Source organism: Lissotriton helveticus, chromosome 10 (assembly GCF_964261635.1).
Source record: "Lissotriton helveticus chromosome 10, aLisHel1.1, whole genome shotgun sequence".
In the NCBI taxonomy this organism is placed as follows: Eukaryota; Metazoa; Chordata; class Amphibia; order Caudata; family Salamandridae; genus Lissotriton; species Lissotriton helveticus.
In genome coordinates this window covers 1,139,676,777-1,139,698,134 of record NC_136071.1, presented here as the reverse complement: position 1 = coordinate 1,139,698,134, position 21,358 = coordinate 1,139,676,777, and the positions used below count along the sequence as shown (strand labels likewise).

The following is a 21,358-nucleotide window of genomic DNA, read 5'->3' as shown; positions in this document are numbered from 1 at the left end:
CTGTCTTATTTTTTGATTTAACACATCTTTGTATCCACTGTGAGAAAGCCGTAGGGCGACGCTCCACTGCCCTAGTGGAGGTCCAGCCCTTGGTAACATCACAAGAAGTGACATCACAGAAATTGACATCGCAGGACTATTGATCTTATTTGGAAAACATGAAGAGACCTAGATATCAGTAACATGGACAAAAAGATAAATATACAAATAAAATAAGTACATATATTTTAAAACTGTATTAAACGGATTACATTTGTCACATTGGATGGAAAATCTAGGTGCAGGTCTCACAAAGATGTATATTATTTACTCCTCGTTAACTGATTGTTTCCAGATGAGTGCATGATTCAATTTCCAGTTCTGCCTCATAAAGGGGGGAGATCCTGTTGAGGTAATGGGGAGCGGGATCATTCAAAATCTAAAATGACACAAGAGAAAATATCTCAAAATCTGTATTTAATTGCAAATTTCAAAAGGCTCCCGTATCTTTCTGTGCCATTAGTGTGCTACCTTAGGATGACATTAATACTTCATAATTTGTTTTAACGTAAATCCTCTCACCAGTATCCCACATACACATGCTGTAAGTGCAAAAACACAACACATAGTACAAAATTACAAGACACCTTTGCAAACAAAGAAAGATTGTACATAAATAAAAAAAGTCTTAAAACAACCAAGACCACTTCTAAATCATACATTGACTTGAAGGTACACTTCAGATTCAAGGGGTTTTCAAATCAACGTTTTTGATTTGGTGGTAGAACTGTAGGAAGTAGAAGTGGCTGCCTTAAGCGCTGGTGGAACCCTGTGCGACAATGTTGGTGCCCCCCAATGACTCGCTCTGCCATGGATTCCCTCACAACCACCCTTTAACAGTGCCCCTCAAGTCTCCATAACCACATTCTCGCTCAGATGCATTTAATTTGATTTACAGCGCCACTGATACCAGTGTAAGGTGTCAGAGAACTTTATATCACACATTACACAGAGACAATCAATCATACATGTGTAAATCACAATAGGTAATGTTACATAAGACAAAGGACTAGGAGTCACATTACTATCATACTAGTAGGCAGTATAGTTTATTAGTGATTAATCTGGAAAAACACGAACTCTGAATTTAGAATGTAATACCATGGTTCACAGCTGAATCTGAAGAAGGAACAAAACAGGAAACATAAGTTGAACTCTGAAAAACAACACACTAAAGAGCCCAATGAGTTCTTTCTTACAGGGCAATATTGAATAAGGAAATTCGTTGTGAAAAATCAATATCTCATGTGTAGCACTACATGCTAAAATGTGATCTTCCTAGCCTTTCTTCTGCTAAAGGCATCAATCATTTCACTGTAGTCCAATGTTGCTACAATATCTCCTTCAATTGAAAGAAGGGCCAATCCTGATAGTCCTTCCTGGGACATCGTGGAGCCTAAATAAGTCTTTATCAACTTGAGGCGTGAGAAACTGCATTCGCAGATGCTACTGTCACTGGAATTGTAAGCAAAATTCTTAGGGCAAGCACACAATTTGGATAGATGTCTTCCAGTTGGTTAATATAAATATACTGAAGAGCCTCTGTAGAGCTGTCTGATAAAAGATAATGCAGTTCATTGCAGTGCTTTGATAGTTATCCACTTTTCATGTCTTTTAAGCTGAAAACGTTATAAAGAAAGACAAATTGCTTGTGGTGATTTTCAACTGCTCAAGTCGTCTGTCAATGCACACAATTGCTGTATCAACAAGAGCATTAAAAACCTTGATGCAAAATTTCTCTATTGAGTCTGTTATTAGCATTACCGCTCGCTCATATCCATACATTTTCTTTTTCTTAGATATTCTTCGATCACAATTGAATTCTTTTTGAATGCCCAAATTATCTGCAAGTTCATTTGCTGAGATCAATGCAGCTGCAAATACTTCATGGTAATACTTTGTAAGAATGCAAGTAGTTCCTGAACGTGTTTCACTGCTACTTCAAGCTGCATGTTCTCCCTCTGCATCAGTTTACTGACTATGTTGATTCTCATTAAAATATCATACCATATGACCAAACATAGGAGGAATTCATATGATTCAAGCTCTGATGCTAGTGATGTTGCTTCACTTCTGGTTTTCACATCTTTATCAATTTCAGACACCTGCAGAAGTGCTTAATGTATTAGACTCATCTGAAATCGGACCGATTTGACGCGTTCCAGACGGCATTCCCACCGAATAGAGGAAAGGCTTTTGAGGGAAAAGGTCACCCCAGCTTCGGTTAATACATTCCAACTTTTGTTGATGCAGAAAACAATGAGTAAAGTCATTGAATAATACCAGAGAAGTTGGCAGCATATGTAGATGAAGCTGCAGCATCTCCCAAAACCAAGTTCCAATTGTGACAGACACACGGTGTAAAAAAAGCCCATCTTTTCTCTTAAGATTCAAGCTTGGACACCACTATATTGTTCACGCTGCATAATTTGGACCCCAACTGCTGCATTATTCCAGTGGCCCTGGTTATATTAGTATACCCCACCAGACAGCACGTTAATGACTGTGCTGTCTTACTGATTAAACTACAGGCGTAAACACTTTCACTGGCTTTGTTTGAAAGCTTTGTATTAACAAGCATTGGAAATGCAATAGGTCTCACCTTTGATTAAGTTAAGCCATTTGCTTTGCTAATGGTATTGTATAGCAAAGCAAATGGCTTTAACTTAATAAAAGGCAAGACAAATTGCATTTTTAATGCTTGTTTCATTTCTTATTGTAAACAATGAGTCGTATATGACTCACTGGTGCGCTGCCGCCCAAATAAATGTGTTTTTTCATGGTGCACCCACACATACCCACACATACACTGTCTAGGTTACCAACCCACCTGCTTGTGAGAGTCTTATAGTAATTTGTGCACAATCCTTTAAAGTACACACACGTTCCCATTTTGAAGTCAGTCTAACCGTACAAACAAGTCATCAGCGGCGCACAGACGGCTCGAAGGAGGACGGACTGATGGACTGTACTTGAAAACGTATTAACTGCAGGTGCACTCAAGGGTCACGTTGAGAACCCCGTCCCCAGTCTAAACTTCCAGGCACATAGGCAAAGCAACAGCCCTGGTACACTGCCGTGCACGGTTGCTTGCTGGAAGGGTACTGGTTAAAAGGCTGCCATATGCGCTCTGCTATAAAGAAAAACTGTGTCCAGCTCTGTGTGGAACATTGTACTCTTGTTCACTTTACCAACGAACTGTTGTCTGTAAAATAAATTAAAAAAAGAAACATGCGGAATGCTGTACAGTGCTCTGATGTCCATGGGGCATCGCGCATGTGGTGAAAATACATAAATAAAGAAAAATGTAATTAAGCGGCACCAACATTCTCTGTAGCCTAAGCACCCCTCAGCCAGTGGTGACTCCAGCCGCGAGGTGACACAGAGGGAGCGCTGAGCGGGTGGGAGGAGGCTCTGAAATGCTATCCCCCCAGCAGGCCAATAGTTAACCAGAATGTCAACAGGCCGGCACTAAGAACCATCACTCAGTACAGGCTGCACCACAATAAGCTGCGTCAGAGGCCTCGGCAGGGTCTGGGGAGACAGACGCTGCTCGGAGCCTGACGCACGTCGCCATCCAAAAGCACGTTTTGAAGCAATAAATAGAAATTAGCCTGGGGGGGAGGGGGTGGTGGTCATGCTACACCGACACGGCAATGCACTGAGTCAAGTTTCTGGCGCTGTATTACATCTCCGGCATTCACAAACTCGGTGATTAATAGCGCGGCTCCTCCAAGACCGGCACTTACAGACCAATAAAAAACAGTGTGACGAAGCTTCAGATAAGAAACTTCGTCACGACGGCCGTAATGCAGGCTACCATGTCCGGAGGGGCCGTTCCAAAAGCGGACAGGGCGGCAACAGAAAACCCTCCTTTCTAATGGAAAGCCAGCGTTTACCATGAACGCTGACGCTACCCAATAGAAAGGAGGGGCGGGGCTAAAAGGACCCTTTTTAGAACAATATCTCTGGCAGGGCAGGGCAGCTTTGATGCCACACCCACGGGAGACCTAAAAAAACGAGTACATAATCAAAAAGTTGATCTCTCTGAAAAATAGTAACACTTTCTGTAGGGCTGTCCTTTGACTATGGTCATTTAAAAGCTGAAGTGGGGTGGCACTTAAGCTCATGAAACTCACTGCCAAGGCCATCTGCTGACAAAGCCTATCAATTAAAGTTCCAAATCTGCAAGAGACTGGTAAGGCAGGGTGTTGCTTTCAAGTTAAATGATGGGTTTGAGAAAGGAGGTGGGTAGAGCAGCGAGGATTCCATGACTGGCCACCACGAATGGGATTGTGGTCATCCACTGCCGAGACAAAAGCAGAACCCTTTAATGCCACCATCACTTCCCCTTCCAAGGGGAGTGAAAACTCTGCTGTTAAAAAGCAGCATCTCCCATGGCGAGGCCGCACCACCATACCACAATGCCAAGGCGGGAGCACAAAACACATAATGGGCCTGCCAGGGCTGGCCCATTGTCATTCTATATATGACAATGGTCTGCGATTATCTGTGCTGTGTTTGGAAGGGGCTGCTGAGGCCTCTCGAGTTCACAGCAGCAGAGCAAGACCAAACTTTAATGAGAAACAAAACGGCCCACAATAAGCCTCCCTTCCCAATCCAACCCTGGCCCTACATGATGTATATAAGGCCCAGGGAAGGGGGTCCTCATGCCTGGACCTTGCAACTGGATCCAGTGCTTCAAGGTACCACTCCCATGGGCCTTTGAAACAGTAACAAGGCACTTCCCAAAAACACGGCCTGTTAATTCATCAGCAATAACATACATGCAAATGAAAAGCTGATGCGGAGAATAGGACAGATTGCAACTCAAGTGACAACTGAGCAATAATACAGATCTACCAAGCACATGACAACCTATGTTGGTAGGGCTGACCCCAAAGTAACCTCAAAAACCCTCTTCTATTGTAAGACCTAGAGAAACCTTAAAGGAGAGGAAATATGTCACTAGTGAGTGTGCATGGGAGGCCACTATGGGAATGCAAAATGTTGTGCTGCAGGTTCATGACCAGTTCCTTTAACACTGCAACGGTAGGCCTATGACACTTGAGCTGAAAAGGACCGATTATTGGCAAAAAATACCAGTGGCTTAATTGGATAACTCCAGCATTCATCATCTGCTCTTTATATGAACATCCGAAAACTCCTGCTTTCTCAGATCACAGGATGCTTTGGTGAGGAGATCGTGTATTTTTCTAGGTAGTACATTACGCAATGGAGTAATTTTCAGGAATCACCTTAAAATATGTATACATGCCTCCTCAGGGGTAGTAAGCGCTATATAAATGCTATTTACAATCAAATACGCATCAAAATAACAGACCGGAAAGTTCATATATAAAATTATTCTGCAGGTTACAGTCAAATAAGTACTTTACACAAGGAGGAACCACTGCTGTTCTCGCCCACGAGCAGCTTCACCAGGGGAGCATGGTCAACCTATGAGAATACAACCGTTTCACTGGTAGCTGTATGAAAACACCACAATGACACAGATTCACTTAACTGACATACACAACCCTCTCCCCACTATTGAACCGCTCCCCTCTTTGTGATTTAATTATATTATGACTGTTAGTATGGTTTTGCAAAGCGCAGTGTTTTTAGTGCAGGTGTCTGTGCATAACTCAAAGAGGATGTGTCCAAGTACAGGATATGTTTAGCTGGCAGTCAGGCTTCCTCTGTCACTGCAGCAGTCTATTCCCTTGTCACCACACTGGGAAGCATTCCTCCTTAAACCCAGGGAGGCTTCAAACGCCTACTTCAAATTAAGCCCTCTACCTGTAAACCGTTTGCTGACTCTGCAGCAAACAGCCCAAGGGTGAATGCTCTGCATCATAAACTCATAACAAATACTAAAAAGACATATGTACATAATTCCAGCGACGACCACAGAAACAGCTGCAGCAGGCATTGTGTAAAAGTAAAGAGAGCGCTGATGACCAGTGCTGTCAACCATGAGACCCACAGACACAGTGCCCTCAATGCATGGGCATGCTGGGCAGGTGCTTGGGGACCCCACAAGCATAGGGCCCCCATGAAGACCAGAATTTAACACTGATTATCCTTTAAATATTTTTATTCCTGAGAGTGGTTGTGTGGGCAGGGCTCAGTGCACTGCTTTGCACGAGGGACTATAATGCAGTTAAGGCAGCCCTGCACAGACATGGCAGTGTGTGGAATAGTTGGTCATAGATTTCAATATGCCGTGATCACTCCAGATGTGTTTAGCCGCTCTGCCAGTGCTTAATTTGGGCCGGTGGTTTCCGATGCTCGGCACCGGCACTTAATTGTCGACACCAGGGCTTGTGACAGTCTGCCACAAGGTGGCACTGTCTATCTAATTCCGAGATGGCCACAACAACAGTTAATTATTAATTCAATATACATAAAAAATGTTTATTACCTGCCAGCCAAGCCATTCTTACAGCCTTTGGGGCCTGAACTAGTCCAAATTGTCTCGCTTGCAGTAGTGTGATGGTTAGTAGCTGTGTTGTTACTAAAATTGGCAGCATGGCGGGGGCAATGTGCGGTGCAAGCTGCAGTGACCTCCTGATGAGAGCCCTGTCACTTATGTTGTTACAAATTAAGCACTGAAATTTGCTCTGCTCTTTGAAAATGTTCTGCCAGCTATAAATAAACTACTGCAGACCACTGCTGGCTGGTTGTGTTTATTTTTGTCCCTTTTATTGAAAGGCTGCATGCTACATCTTGTGTTTTTGGTGAAAGGACAGGCCCCGTACCAAGGAGCGATGTACCCGCTTAATACAGACATGCAGATAGTATTGTCAGACTTCTCTCTTTTTAAATTACGGACAAAAAGCCTCAGGCAAAGCTCATTTATGCAGATCAGATAACTGGTCTGGGGCTCACCGAGAACCACAATGGACATAATACTTAAATATGACTGCAAAATATGAGTCTTTGGAAGTTCAAAAATTAATAGAGAGGTGAAGTCGGTCTCTCACTTGCAGTGCCAGATGTCATGCAAGGCGGACACACTGTGGGTCAAAGGTTACACAGGAGGATGAGTATGCCATGATAATTCTCACTGAGTAATTGTTATGGATGATTTAAGTTCCAAATGTGGACACTGCTATCCCTGGCTCTCTGTGCAACTAATGTGCTTAACTAGACTAGAGTGGGCAGGCATCAAGCAGATACTAAGAGCTCTACAGTTGCCTCACACATGTGCATTCTAGGACCTGTAGTTTTACTTTCCTTCTGAAGCGCTCGGAGTGCCTAAAGGAAACAAGCATTCACAATGCCATAGGTCTCGCATTTGCGAGAGTTTAAGCTATTAGCATTGTAAATGACTATGCCTTTTATTTATGTTTTATGTTTTAATTTATGTTTTAAAAACCAAAACATAAATAAAAAGGCATTGTCATTTACAATGTCAATAGCTCAAACTCGCTTAAATGAGAGACCTATTGCATTGCAAATGCTTGCTTTACATGGAGCACCAAGATTGAACATTTAAAATTTAATCAATGCCAAAAATCCATTCAGTTCTTTTGCTGTTCAAGGACAATCGAAAAACGAATTCTTTATATGAAAATGGGCCGTGGAAGGAGCTGCTGAGGCCTCTCAAGTTCACAGCAGTAGAGAAAGCCTCAACATAAATGAGGGAAAAAAAGGCCCACTTAAGCCTCAGGGAATGGGCCTCTAGCACAAGCCAAATAACTCCCTTCCCAATCCAACCCTGGTACTGCATAATTACTACAAGGCCCAGGGAAGGGGGCCCCCACACCTGAACCTTGCAGCATGATCCAGTGCTTCGGCCCAGGTAGGGGGGCCCCCTCCCCTGGGCCATGAAACAGTAAGGACACACTTCCCAAAACACACAGTTTATACACAAAGAAATGTCAAAAACAAGTTCATCTGGCTGCCCCCTCCTCCCCTCACCCACCTCCTCTTACCTGTGTCCAGCTGCCCCTGGAAACAAAGGGGCCTTCTGTTGCCTGGATACAAAATGCACAAAGGGCGCCTGGAATGGCCGGTACTTAACAGAGGCGCTGCCTGCCACGGACACTGAGCCAAGATAATTGCTCGCCCAGCTGGTGTGCTGTCCCCATTCAGTTTGTACCTTCCCCCCACCCCTGCACCCCCAGGAATGTCACCATGCCAGCAAGTTTAAGATGTAATATGATCAGGTGGGGCAGCTGGCCTCCCAAGTATAGGTTGGCTAATGTGAAAGTGTGGCCTTTCACACTGATGGGGGCCCCCCTAATTTTTGGCAGAGCGCGAGGCCCTGGGCAGCTGCCCACACAGCCCATGCCTAGCGCCAGCCCTGGGGTGATTGACTGAATGCATACATGATGCAGGGAGTGATTGAGTGATTTAGCGCTTGGGTGGATGAGTGAATGACTGCATGAACAGATCATGGTTAAATGCATATTGATGCAAGGAGTGATTGAGTGCATGAATGAGTGAATGACTGCATGAATAGATCATTTGGAATCGTTAGATATGTACAATGTTTTAACAGGACTCTCATGTCCAGGCCCAAGAAAAATAACCCTATTCCCGAGTGCAGAAGGCTATATCCTAACTTTCTTGATTTCAGAAAAATTCCTAAAAAAAATACCTTCAGAATATAGGGGCTGATTACGATGGCGGTGAACCCCCCATCAACAGGCTGTCGGTGGCGGGTTCATCGCCATCGTAAGGCCATTTCCCACCCACCATATAATAATGGCGGGCGGGTCCGTGGTAGTTGGAAAATCCGAACGCCACGCATCCGACGGGCTCCTTGAGCCCGCAGGTGCGGCAGAGGCCTTCCCATCACAATAAATGGTGGCGGTATCTACCAGGCACTGCCTTTGGGATTACGATGTGCCTCCCTGCCATGGAAAGGCTGCATTACGATGGATCACCCGCAATGGCGGGGAATGAACTTTGGGGGCCCGTAGCTGGCCCCCCTTCATCCAGGGCACTTTTGTTTGGGCACCGGGCGTCCCCTATGGTGCCCCCTTACATTTCCTTGCACCATGTCACAGGCACCACATGGTGCCTGCCACCTATTGCAGGGAAATGCTACATGTGCCATTTTTACATCGCGGCGGGTGCTGCACCCAGCAGCACCCGTCGCAATATAAAATATAGCCAGTGCGACCGCCGTGGTGGTGGTCACATCCTAACCCCTACTGTGGGACCGCTGACAGCATGTTGGGCGGTCCCATTCCCCGAAACGATGGCGGATGGACTGAAGTCCGCCCGCCATCATAGTCACCCCCTGACTTCCCATTTTAACTCATAGGTGGATCCTCCCTATTTCTTTAATAACAGTCCGTAGTTCACTTATTCCTTGTAAAGTGCTCCATTGCCCGGTTGCTAGGTTTGGGTGTAATATATATTTGTATGTGGTATTTGTAGAGTGCAAACCTATACGAAGGCAAGAGAGCGCTGTACAGAGTCAAAGCTAAGCATACAGTAAGCAAGTATTTTAAGAGGTAGCTGATTTATGGATTTTTACAGCATCATGATATAGTGCTCTTAAAGAACTGCATTTTTAACTCTTTCCTGAATAGGAACAGGGTTGGGGCGGACCTGATGGATTCAGATATGTTGTTCCAGGTCCTGGATGCAAAGCTGAAAAAAGCCTGCTGCCTTATTTTTTGATTTAACACATCTTTGTCACCCCTTTGATACTTTAAATGCATAAAAAATAAATGTTCATGTTGTCTGGGGTACGGCTTTTCATTAAGATGGTAGAGCCCTCTGTTCCTCAGCCCATCAATTATTGTTAGAAAACAAACAGCTTTACTTGCATGTAAATTGAATTTATCAATAGTTTTCATTTTGGTTAAAATAACCCTTATATAACTAAATTAGTACAACTGAAACAAATCAGGTATAAGCACTACAAACGAATAACGAAGTATACCATTAAAATGATTCCGAGATGTACACATTTCCGAGATAGGATCTTTGAAATCAGTCTTCATTTGTGCTTGAAAAAAATAATTATTTACTCATGTATCTGCTATTTTCATAACAAAATGTAAAAAATATAGACAACAGATATTCAAATATAAGCAATCCATTAGCATATGTGACATGGTTAAATGTGACCTTAAGTACAATGCTGACATGCCAGTTTTTCCTTCTTTGTGCCAGGCCTTTCTCCACTGTGCTGTGAGGCATTTTTCTGGCCAAAGAGAAGCCTCAAACATGTCTTACTTAAGGGTAAAGGCCCCTCTGTAACAGGAACTCCATTGAGAAGCACCAGGACAGGTGTGCGGAATACTGCTGTTTTCTCATCAGTTCTAAATGCGCCAGAGCAGGTGGAAGATCCTTCTCTCACATTGCAGCCAAGACCTGGAACGAGCTACCGACAGACATAATACACGCCTCCTCCCTGAACACCTTCAGGAAGACCCTCAAGACCTGGCTCTTTGGCTAAACAGATCTGCTGACCCCCCCCCCCCTCAGCGCCTTGAGACCCTCACGGGTGAGTAGCGCGCTTACGATTCCCTGATTGATTGATTGAAATGCAATAGGTCTAACGGGGCATGCGATCCTCAAGATTAAGGAAGCTCTCTACCACTACCTGCACCATTAACAATGCCACCTGCAAGAATGCCACTAGACAAATATTTCTATTTGTCCAATAGACACATTAGTATCACATTTATTAAACATTTTTATTAAATGGGTGGGTGGAAACACAAACAACACACAATTAATTTAGCAAAGAAACTCAGGCATTAATGAGTGACATCAATCAAGAAATTAGGTTGGTCACGTTTGAATTTGAAGCAGCACTTCTGCCCTTATGCTAATTACTATGTACATTACAGTAGGGTCAGTGTGTGAGAGTCGATGACATTTCGATACTTACAAAATAATCAGATCATCATCAGGACACTGACATGTCATACTTGAGAGGTATTACGCAATGGTAAGAGGAGATAACTGAAAAGAAAGGAAGGGAGGGAACAAGGAAGAAGAATTATTTGCCAAAGGGATGATATCGGGGTTGATACCACAATTGTCCATACTGAAGGGGGAGGTGCATTAGGTGCCTAGGTCCAATCATACGTGTGTCCAATACACAGAATGTATATTGTGCCAGTGGGCCCAAGGGGATCTGTACTTTATTGCCTCACCCAAAAGGTGGAAATCTGAGAATGTTACCTGCTTAAATAAACCACATGGCGAAGGAGGCAATAGTTTAATTAATATCCCTTAATGGGAAGGAGCCAATAAACCCCCAAACACCTAGCATGGTTAAAAACATACCATAAGTGCAATACAGTGTGCCTAAGGCCAGGGGTTGGTGCAGCAAGCGGCACAATTGCGCAGGGTACTGTAGATATGTTAGGTGCCGGCGTACAATTACCAGAGCCAATTCTGACACTGCTCTCATGCTGGGGATTCTATTCCCAGCATGAGAGAAGCACTGGGATTGGTCTGAGCAGCCTGGTAAGTCGTTCAGACAGTGCCTGGGAGCCTGTGGCTTTTCTCCACCCGGCTGTACAACAAAGTAGCGGAGGAGAAATGCTAAGTGAGCATCACCCCTAGTCCCCATTGTTGCACATAGATTGCATGCCCCCCTCCGCCCTATGACGCGGCTCGCTGGCAGCCTGCAGGTAAGAAGAAAAATAAAATTATAATAAATCTGGTTTATTATCATTTTATTTGTCTTCTTTTTAAATCTGCTGCCACCTAGTGGGGCAACGCTCCTCTGCCATAATGGAGGAGCCGTCCATGTACAGTTGCCACAATTATGAGGGAGCTTTACACAATAAACCCTAGTTGGGAGGTGCATGCTGCCCGGCATTACCAGAAGAATAAACTGCTTGTGTGCGCTACTGGTGCTGTGGGATGAGGGGTAGCCGGCTGCGATGCGCAAAGCAACTTGTCTGCTACCCATGCCGGTATTTAAGGAGAAGGAGCCGTGAAAGCAAGAGAAGACCAGCCACGCTGGGACTCAGAATGATATGGAACATGTTGACGGCCACGTTGGGGGAAATTCAACCAGGCAAAAATTGGAACAGTCCAAAAAACAAGACAATCATCAAAAAAAACATTAAATATGCAGTACGGTACTCCACCACAACACCTGACCCTAGACGAACAGCTCTCTTCTTGAGTGGACCTTACTGTGTAATTTGTATGTAATTATTTCCGATCTAGTGTACCCAAATAGAAATTTTATTGATGTATCATGGTATGATGTATGTCGATGATGGTTAATAAAAAGATTTATACAAAAAAAAAAATGCAGTACAATTTCCAACACGATAAGGATAATGTACACCGAATGAACATTTTTAATAATTTTTTGAATTTGGCAAGTAAAAATGTACTACGATTGAGATAGAAAATCAGAGTACAATGGTGTAAATAATCCTGTGAATCAGACGTATATAAAATTGCTAGAAATATAAAAACAATGGAGGTTAGCAATGAGCAAGGGATTGCCAGAAGTCTCCAAAGATGGACATTTGTCCAAAATCTAGATAGATGGTTTCAATCCGCCTGATTCATCAAGCTAAATTGCACTCGCAAAGGGCAAGATTCTCAGAATCTTGCCTTTTGCGAGTGCAATTTTTGCATTTGGGATTCATCATCCCAAATGCAAAATTCGCTATTTAAGAATTCGCACATTTGCGAAGAATTGAATTTAAGGAATATCTATTTGAGATTCCTTAAATGCAATTCATGAAGCATTTTAAAATTGCGAAAATGCAATTTTGGGCCGCTATTTACCGAGAGGTCAGCCCTCTCGGTAAATAGCAAAAACGAAAAGCATTTTTTAAGTTGCATGTTGCACACACACATGTCCTTTGGACATGTGTGTGCGCAACACCTGTTTCAATTTGCATTTAAGGGGTGCTACAGAGTGTCCTTTGGACACCCCTGGCACCCTTTAAATCGCTATCTTATTTGCGAGTAGCAAATTGCTAATCGCAAATAAGGAATACTCCCCATTCATTCCTATGGGCCTTTTGGCCCATAGGAATGAATGGGGAGTTATTCCTTATTTGCGATTAGCAATTTGCTACTCGCAAATAAGGAATGTGTAGGAATCGCTATTTATTTAGCAATTCCTACATGAATACCGTTTTGTGAGTCCTTAATAGCGATTCGCTATGAATCGCTATTAGGGGCTCGCAAAATGGCCCGTTGATGAATAAGGCTGAATGTCTATGCTCTTGGCACCCAATAGATTAACCTCCAATTTTAGAAGGACTGACTCTAGGCTGACACAAGGCCAGCCCCAGAAAACCTCCATTGAATAAAAACCTATTATTGAAGCCAGAAACCCAATGACATACCCAAACAAAAGAGCCCAGAAAAGAACAAGATTGACAGATCAAACCAACAAATTCTGAGAATACTTCCTGGAAAAGGCAGGGGCTTAGACAGCAAATCCAAAGTAAGACATTAAGACAAATTATGTATTTTACTGCAGGAAGTGCATTTGACAATTACCTGACATTTTTTATTCAAAGTTGTAGGTTCAAGAAACATCCATGAAATGTAATAGAGGTGCCAGTCACAGAAGTGCTGATAGTTCATTTAATCCAGATTTTTCATATATAACACATTTCACTATGAGCAAGACTTCTGTTTTAATTGAAGTTTAAAATAAATATGGGCTGACTATCCACTGTTTAATTCTCCGGATCTGGAGCTTCGATGCAGAGCATTTTTGTATGCCTTCGGGCTCTGGTATGGTCGTCATACAAATAGTGCCACTGGTTGTATGGTCCTTTATATATCAACTGAAAGTGTACTCTGGGAGCTAACATCAGTACTATGGGGCTTCACAAAAAAAGACAAAGGCTATGGTTTCCAAACCACAAAGCACAAAGGTTTATTAGTAAATTAGTCAAAGATACAAGCTTATTCATTTAGTCAGTCAGTTGGCAGCCACACCTATAATTCAATGCAGATATTCAACCCAATCAAAATAATATCAAACAGATGGAACCATAAGTTATTTATAGAGTACAAAATGCAAAGCAGAGAAGGTATCAGTTCCATGAAGAAACTTCCTTAAACTGAATAAAGAATCTAAGAATGGCAAGGGGAAATTCTGAGCAGAAAGTGTCAGTCTTTAGTGAACCAAATTAAGGTTCAGGGCAGAGAATCATAAGAGTTTGAGTGTCTAACTCAAGAACTGAGCAGAGGTAGAAAGAAGTCTTCTCACAGCTAAGTCAGGATGGGATCTCCTAAACTATTCGAATAAACATAGTTACATACAGTGCATTCCTCCAAAGCTTCTTCCCACCAGCTATCTCCACATAGATGGATCTATTCAGACTGCGCCAACTTCTTGGAGCAGACAAACTCCCCTCAGTCCCACCATTGAACAGAGGTGGATACAGCTGCATAGACTTAAGTGTATCACGAGTCCACTTTGCCTGATACAGTAGCATCTGTCTCATTCCCAAGCACGGTGTACATCACAACCAACAGCCAATTACTCTTATCTATTCTAACAAAAGCAAACAATGAGCTACTCTTCAAACTGATGAAGGTTATCATGCTCCAGAATGAAAATTAAAATGTAAAAGCACATTTTGAAACAACAGTATATTTAGCAGTAAAAGAATTTTGAGCAGGCTAAGGCCTACTCCCAGTTATGCCAACTTAAGAAAATACATTTGATTAAATGTGAATATACTATAAGCTAAGCTAATGATTACACTTCAATTACATATAGTGTGGCTCCTTTATTAGTACAAAACCACACATTAACACACAGATTGACATAGGATTAGTAAAAGTATAAAGAATTATGATTAGCATTGCATCTGCTTCAAGGGTGTGATCTTCTCAACAGACAGCATGTGTTGGTAAAGCTGACATCTTCAACAACCTAGCTTGCATGTGTCTTCCTGATGGCTACATTCCATATAGTAAATCAGAGAATCAAGATTGTTTAATGATCTTTCTACTCATGTATACAATATTTCTGAAATTATGTATTCCAATGGAATCATTCTGATATCATATTGCATGAAAATTGCAGCCAGCACGTTTCACAGAGATCACCTTCCTCAGGGCTGCAAAATAACAAAACAACAACGTATCACTTCTGGGTACAGGCTTATTATTATACTGTTACGAAAACACCTCCTGTATAACCATTAAAACATCTAATGTATACTCATTTTGCATAGTCCTCATAATTATCCTTACTTTAAAAACATCTCCCATTCTTTCAAAGCCATCAACTGGTTCTTTGATACAAATACTAAATACAGGTGGTGTAATACACCAAGGAATTTAGTATTCGTATATTAGACAGTCAATTACTTTAATTTTGAATATGGTCAGAAATGGTATTGTTACTCTTTTACACATTAACCCATCTGTTCATAAAGCAAATAATTCTGAATGCTTCGGTCCATTTCATTATTGTTCCTTAGCTGATGCTCCCCACAAATGGACATCCCATAAACTACTCAATCTCTCATCCGGTTTATATTCTCTGATTTGCTTGATGGACAAGTCAGATTGGCTAATACCACTGCAACCATCTATGTCTACTGCGATGACACACACCTATGCTTTAAAGCCGCCTCTGTTACAGACATCCAATGGCTGAAACATTGCCTACACCTCATCCAGCCCTACAAGAGGATTAACCCCATCAAAGCAGAGTTCCTGGTATTCAATAAGAACAAAAAGCAGCAACTAGTCGGAACCTAGCTCAACTATATGAACCTGAATGAGTTCAAAGTCCTGGGGGCATATTATCAAGGACCGGTGTTAAAATTATCACCGTTTTATCGGCAGCGGCTCTTGACTAGAAACTTTGATGCTGCCATGATGTGATCAGTTGTTTTTATAATTCAAATAAGATATCTCCAGGGCTGTTGACAGAAGCAAATAAGAAAGACATTTGTAAATTTAAAAAAATCGGTAGTCATAAGATTTTAGTCAGATGGGTCCCAAAGCAATCCACTGGGATTGAAGCAGCAACACACGGATAGACATTGCTACTCCAATTTATCTCTCGTTTATGTCCCTAAGGAATAACCCTCCCACATAAAGATGAAAGATGTTAAAATTCCACAGTGCTCTCATTATTATTGATACCAAGATATTTTCCATAACATGTTTATTTGTAAAGCGCAGGTTCACCCAAGGGTATCTTGGCGCTGAATAACAGATGTTTATTGTTACTCAACTCAATGGTACCACATGTTTATTTGCCGTATTTTTATTGATGCCTCTATAATTTAGACCATCAATGAAGTTTCAAGAATTTTAGGAATACCCCTGATACGTATTCAGATTTTCTTTCCATTTAGACCTTCATTATGAGTGGCCACTGTTTGGGTGCAAAAAAACTGCTCTACGGGATACAGTATATTTCACGCTCGAAATGAGGGCTAACCTCCAATGCTGGGTTTTGCATGCCGAATTAGCACAATTTTTCTCTTTTTCCAATTAGCTTTTCCTATGGAAAAATAGTCAAATTTTTCCTGCTGAAATCTGTACAGTGAAAACTATCTGATGTGTGGTAAGTTCCCACAGCTTGTTGTGCCGAATTGGGTGAAAAAACAGAACCGTTGGTGCCTGCTTTGGAATCATTGGACCTCACTGAAAAGGAGTATTAGTGTAGTTAGTGTCATAGACTTAGATGGCAGTGCTCTTCTATAAAAGTGTGTTTTGCTGTTTTTATGAATGAATGAACGAATAAATGAATGAATGATAACACTTATAAGACGTTCACTGCCTCCAGGGGGGGTCGCCTGCTCCTGGAGCTGCAGTTATTTCCATATCATTCCTACGTTAATTCTGCTCATTCAATACCATCATATTTTATCTTCTGATCACACGCACGCCTGCTCTGAAATAGTGCCACGTAATTAATTCAGAGCACTGATTTTGCTCTCACACACTATTGCTCTAATTGTACCAGTGAACATCAAACATGGAAATATTGTGGTATAAAATTTCACAAAGAAAAAATTGAGGGACAACATTTTGAAAGGTAAGTCCATATAAAGAAGTGTAGATTTACTACTTTTAAGTCCACATTTACGTAGCTTGAAGATATTTAAGTAGTCATGGTACATATATGTGGAGTTAGGTATAGAAAATCTACACATAATTCCCTTTTGATATTCTGTTCCTTGATATTCTGTCTAAAATATGAAGTTCCCACAATATTCCCTACTCGATATTTAAGAAGCACACCTATCGCTCTCATGTGTGTCACACACTGTTTAGACTCCTAAGACTCTTTTTGCATTTGTCACCCCGAGTGGGACGGGTATCCTCAGACGTGAGTCCCGTACTCTCCATGCCACTGGAATCAAGCTATGCTGGCTGATGAGGGCTGAAAGCCCGAAACCGGTCCTAGGATGCTTGATTCCAGTCCAGGAAGGACCTGGGCTGGCAGTTCGGGCTGGACTGTTCCCATTGGGCACATGGTTAAGACTGATTTGCATATGGCTGGGTCCAAACTGGAATGGCATGGTGAGCAAAAAACAATGGAGTTAGGCCCAGATCTCTGTACTGGGGTGAATGTATGACATTGTTCTGCATTCTGTCCATCAATTGTTCTTTTTGATCAAGCAGCCATGCGAGAAGTCAGCTGCTTGATCAAACCATTTTTTCAGCAACAAAAAGGTGTGCTAATAACATCTCTCTGCCTGCCTCCCCTTAGCCCTCAGATACTTGCTACCACCTTGATAGTTGGTGAGGCATTCCCATGTATTTCCTGAGCTTAGTCTTACCTTATATTGTTGACCTTTCACATCACCTTATTTTACTGAGGCTTCTAGACAGTATTGTGCTTTCACAATTATGACTGCGGAGCTTAGGAAATGTTTGTTGACTGTGTTCTCAGCCTTACAGTGCCATAAGGTTTAGATTTGTAGTTATTTTTGAATAATCCACATCTTTTGATGTTCCGAAGTCTGGTGGCAACGACTCAGTGGGAGGCTGTCTGTGCCTGTCCCCAACAAGGCGACTCGTATTCATTAACTGTGCAAGCAGCTATGTCCTGGATGGGTAACGGAAAAACAACAATTGGTAGACGGAATGTTGCACAATGGCAAAACATTCACCCCCAGTGACAGAGCTGGGTTTAATCATCGTTATTTTGCTCACCACACCAGCCCAGTTCAGACATGGCCATATGCAAATCAGTCTTGACCCTGTGCCTCATGGGAACAGTCCAGCCCGAACTGCCAAGCGATGTCTTCTCTGGACCGGAATCTAGCATCCTAGGATCGGTTTCTGTTTATCAGCCGTCATCAGCCAGGATAGCTTGATTCCAGTGGCAAGGAGAGCAAGGGACTCACGTGTGAGCATACCTGTCCCCCTCAGGGTGACAAATGCAAAAACAACAATTGATAGACGGAATGTTGCACAATGGCAAAACATTCACCCCCAATCACAGAGCTGGGTTTAATCCATCATTATTTTGCTCACCACACCACCCCAGTTCAGACATGGCCATATGCAAATCAGTCTTGACCCTGTGCCTCATGGGAACAGTCCAGCCCAACTGCCAAACCATGTCTTCCTTGGGCCAGCATCAAGAATCCTACGACCGGTTACTGGCTATCAGCCATCATCAGCCAGGATAGCTTGATTCCAGTGGCAAGGAGAGCAAGGGACTCATGTCTGAGCATACCCGTCCCACTCGGGGTGACAAATTGAAAAACAACAATTGATAGGCGGAATGTTGCACGATGGCAAAACACTCACCCCCAGTCACAGATCTGGGTTTAATCCATAGTTATTTTGCTCACCACACCACCTCAGTTCAGACATGGCCATATGCAAATCAGTCTTGACCCTGTGCCTCATGGGAACAGTCCAGCCCGAACTGTCAAGCCATGTCTTCCCTGGACTGGAATCAAGCATCCTAGGACCGATTTCTGGCTATCAGCCGTCATCAGCCAGGATAGCTTTATTCCAGTGGCATGGAGAGCACGGGACTAACGTATGAGGATACGTGTCCCACTCGGGGTGACAAATGCAAAAACAACAATTGATAGACGGAATGTTGCACAATGGCAAAACATTCACCCCCAGTCACAGATCTGGGTTTAATCCATCGTTATTTTGCTCACCACACCACCCCAGTTCAGAAATGGCCATATGCAAATCAGTCTTGACCCTGTGCCTCACGGGAACAGTCCAGCCCGAACTGCCAAGCCAGGTCTTCCCGGGTAACAGCCAATGTACAAGGATTCAATGGAGACTGGCATAAATAAACGTGCACCCTACCCTTCACATAAAACTGGAACACAAAGAAACTATAGGCAGAAAATGTCGTCAAATGCAAGGAAGGCTTTCCCTTCTTTGATGGATGATGTAACTTCTAGCTGAATCGACAACACAAGTCTTTCCTAAACCAACTTGACCACAACTAAACAAGTAATCTTTTCCCAGCCACTGGTACAGTGAGCACCACCTTGGCAGGACCCTCTGCACGTGGCCATAATATTCAGAGCCCTACTGTGATGCCAACATACCTATGCTCCTGAGTCACACTCCATCTGTGATTGCCAGGACTTGCACTAGTCCTCCAACCAGGAACCCCCTTCATGAGTACTTCTCTTTACTCTACTGGACCTCCACAAACCCGACCTCTTATTTCTCACAGAGACCTGGTTTTGTGACAGCTCCCTTCCCTCCTTATTAGCCATGCTTCCTGCTTCTTATTATGCTCTCCGAGCCGACCGTCCCCCGGTAAACCGGGTGGTGGCGTCGCCCTGATTGCCCGCAGAGATATCGTTTTCCAACCTCTAGCTTTCTCCTCCATTGGCTCATCAGACTTTTTAGTGGCCCGTTCACTTTCTTTCAGCACCCCGCTCACTTGTGTCCTTATGTACCGCCCTCCCCCTTCTTCTCAACTCTTTCTTCCGAGCTTCCAAGACTTGGTGGCCACCCTGGTAGTCAACAACTCTTCCATCGTGGTACTAGGGGACTTCAACTTTTGGCCCTCTGACCCAGCCGAATGTTCAACATCAAAAGAGTTCTCGGAGTCTCTCCGCTCCCTCAACTTTGTCCCCGCTGTTCACGCACCAACCCATAGCCAGGGCCACATCCTTGATCAGATCTAGTCCCTCAACTGCCCGGTAACTTCGCTGTCTATCTCCCCCTGCACTTGGTCCGATCACTTCCTCATCTCTTTTTCCCTATCCCTCGGCCCAGTCTTTAAGCCCTCCTCCCCAAAAACATCTGGGCGCGCTCATGGAACCGTGTGTATGTGGCCTCCCTGTCCGCCACACTCTCAGCATCCAGCCCGGATCTTCACGGGTTGCCATCTCTCGGACAAGCGGACTCCATCAACGCATGGCTGCGAGCTGGCTGCGACTTAGTCGCCCCCTTAAGGCGGATATCATCTAGACGCTCCAATGACGCTAATCGCTGGTTCAGCGAGGAACTGAAGGTTCAAAAACTTAACGTCCGCCGGGCGGAACGCTCCTGGCGGCGAGACTACTGCCCTATCCTTAGAAACCAGTACATCACCCTCTCGGCCTTGTACAAACAATCTATTTTGGCAACCAATAACGCCTACTTCTCCTCCAAAATCCTAACCGCCGAAAATCGGCCCAGAGAAATCTTTGCTATTGTGCACGACCTCGCATACTCCGACAGGGCCACCCTCAAACCCTCCCCCTCCCAGCACCTCTGTGACTCCCTCAATTCCTTCTTTCTTAACAAAATCGCCACTATCAAAGCTAATATCCCCCCTCCCCCTCCTTCGTTAGCCCCCAGTGTCCCCCAGTGGCAGCACGCCTCGACTCCATCCCTCTCCTTACAGAAGATTCTTTCCTCTCTCTTCTGTCTTTGGTCAAGTCCGGTTCCCCTCTAGACCCTTGCCCAGCACACATCCTGAAACAGATCTACTCTGCCTGTGTTTTGCCACCCCTCACCCTTCTTAATAGCTCACTATCACAGGGCATTGTCATTCCACCCCTTAAATCGGCCGTTATCCTACCCATCCTCAAAAAACATGGCGCCGACCCCTCGGTTCCTATTAACTATCGCCCCATCTCACTCTTACCCTTTTTGGCGAAGGTACTGGAACGCCATGTAACCAGAACACTGAGTACCTTCGTGGAGGAGAACAGGGTTTTAGCCCCCAGGCAGGCGGGTTTCTGCCCCGCACACTCCACGGAGTCCGTGGTATTATCGGTACTTGACAACCTCAGAGAGGGTATGGACACCAACCATCCTCAGGCCCTGGTCCTCCTCGATCTCTCCGCCGCTTTTGACACGGTTGATCATGCCATCTTACTTTCCCGTGTCAGAGCGGCGGGAATCGAAGGTTCGGCCTTGGTCTGGCTGTCCTCCTTCC

General features: G+C 43.7%; 1 long non-coding RNA gene across 2 annotated transcripts in view; it reads right to left on the bottom strand.

Annotated features, from left to right (window-relative positions):
- Positions 1-202: 202 nt before the first annotated feature.
- Positions 203-21,358, bottom strand: part of LOC144785648 (uncharacterized) — a 251,568-nt gene continuing 230,412 nt past the window's right edge. The window contains exons 3-4 of one of the 2 annotated variants that reach the window (XR_013602007.1): positions 10,907-10,980; positions 203-418 (exon numbers count right to left, since the gene is read on the bottom strand). This is a non-coding gene — a long non-coding RNA (uncharacterized LOC144785648). The remainder of the gene's footprint in view (positions 419-10,906; positions 10,981-21,358) is intronic. The other variant, XR_013602008.1, reaches the window with a different exon arrangement.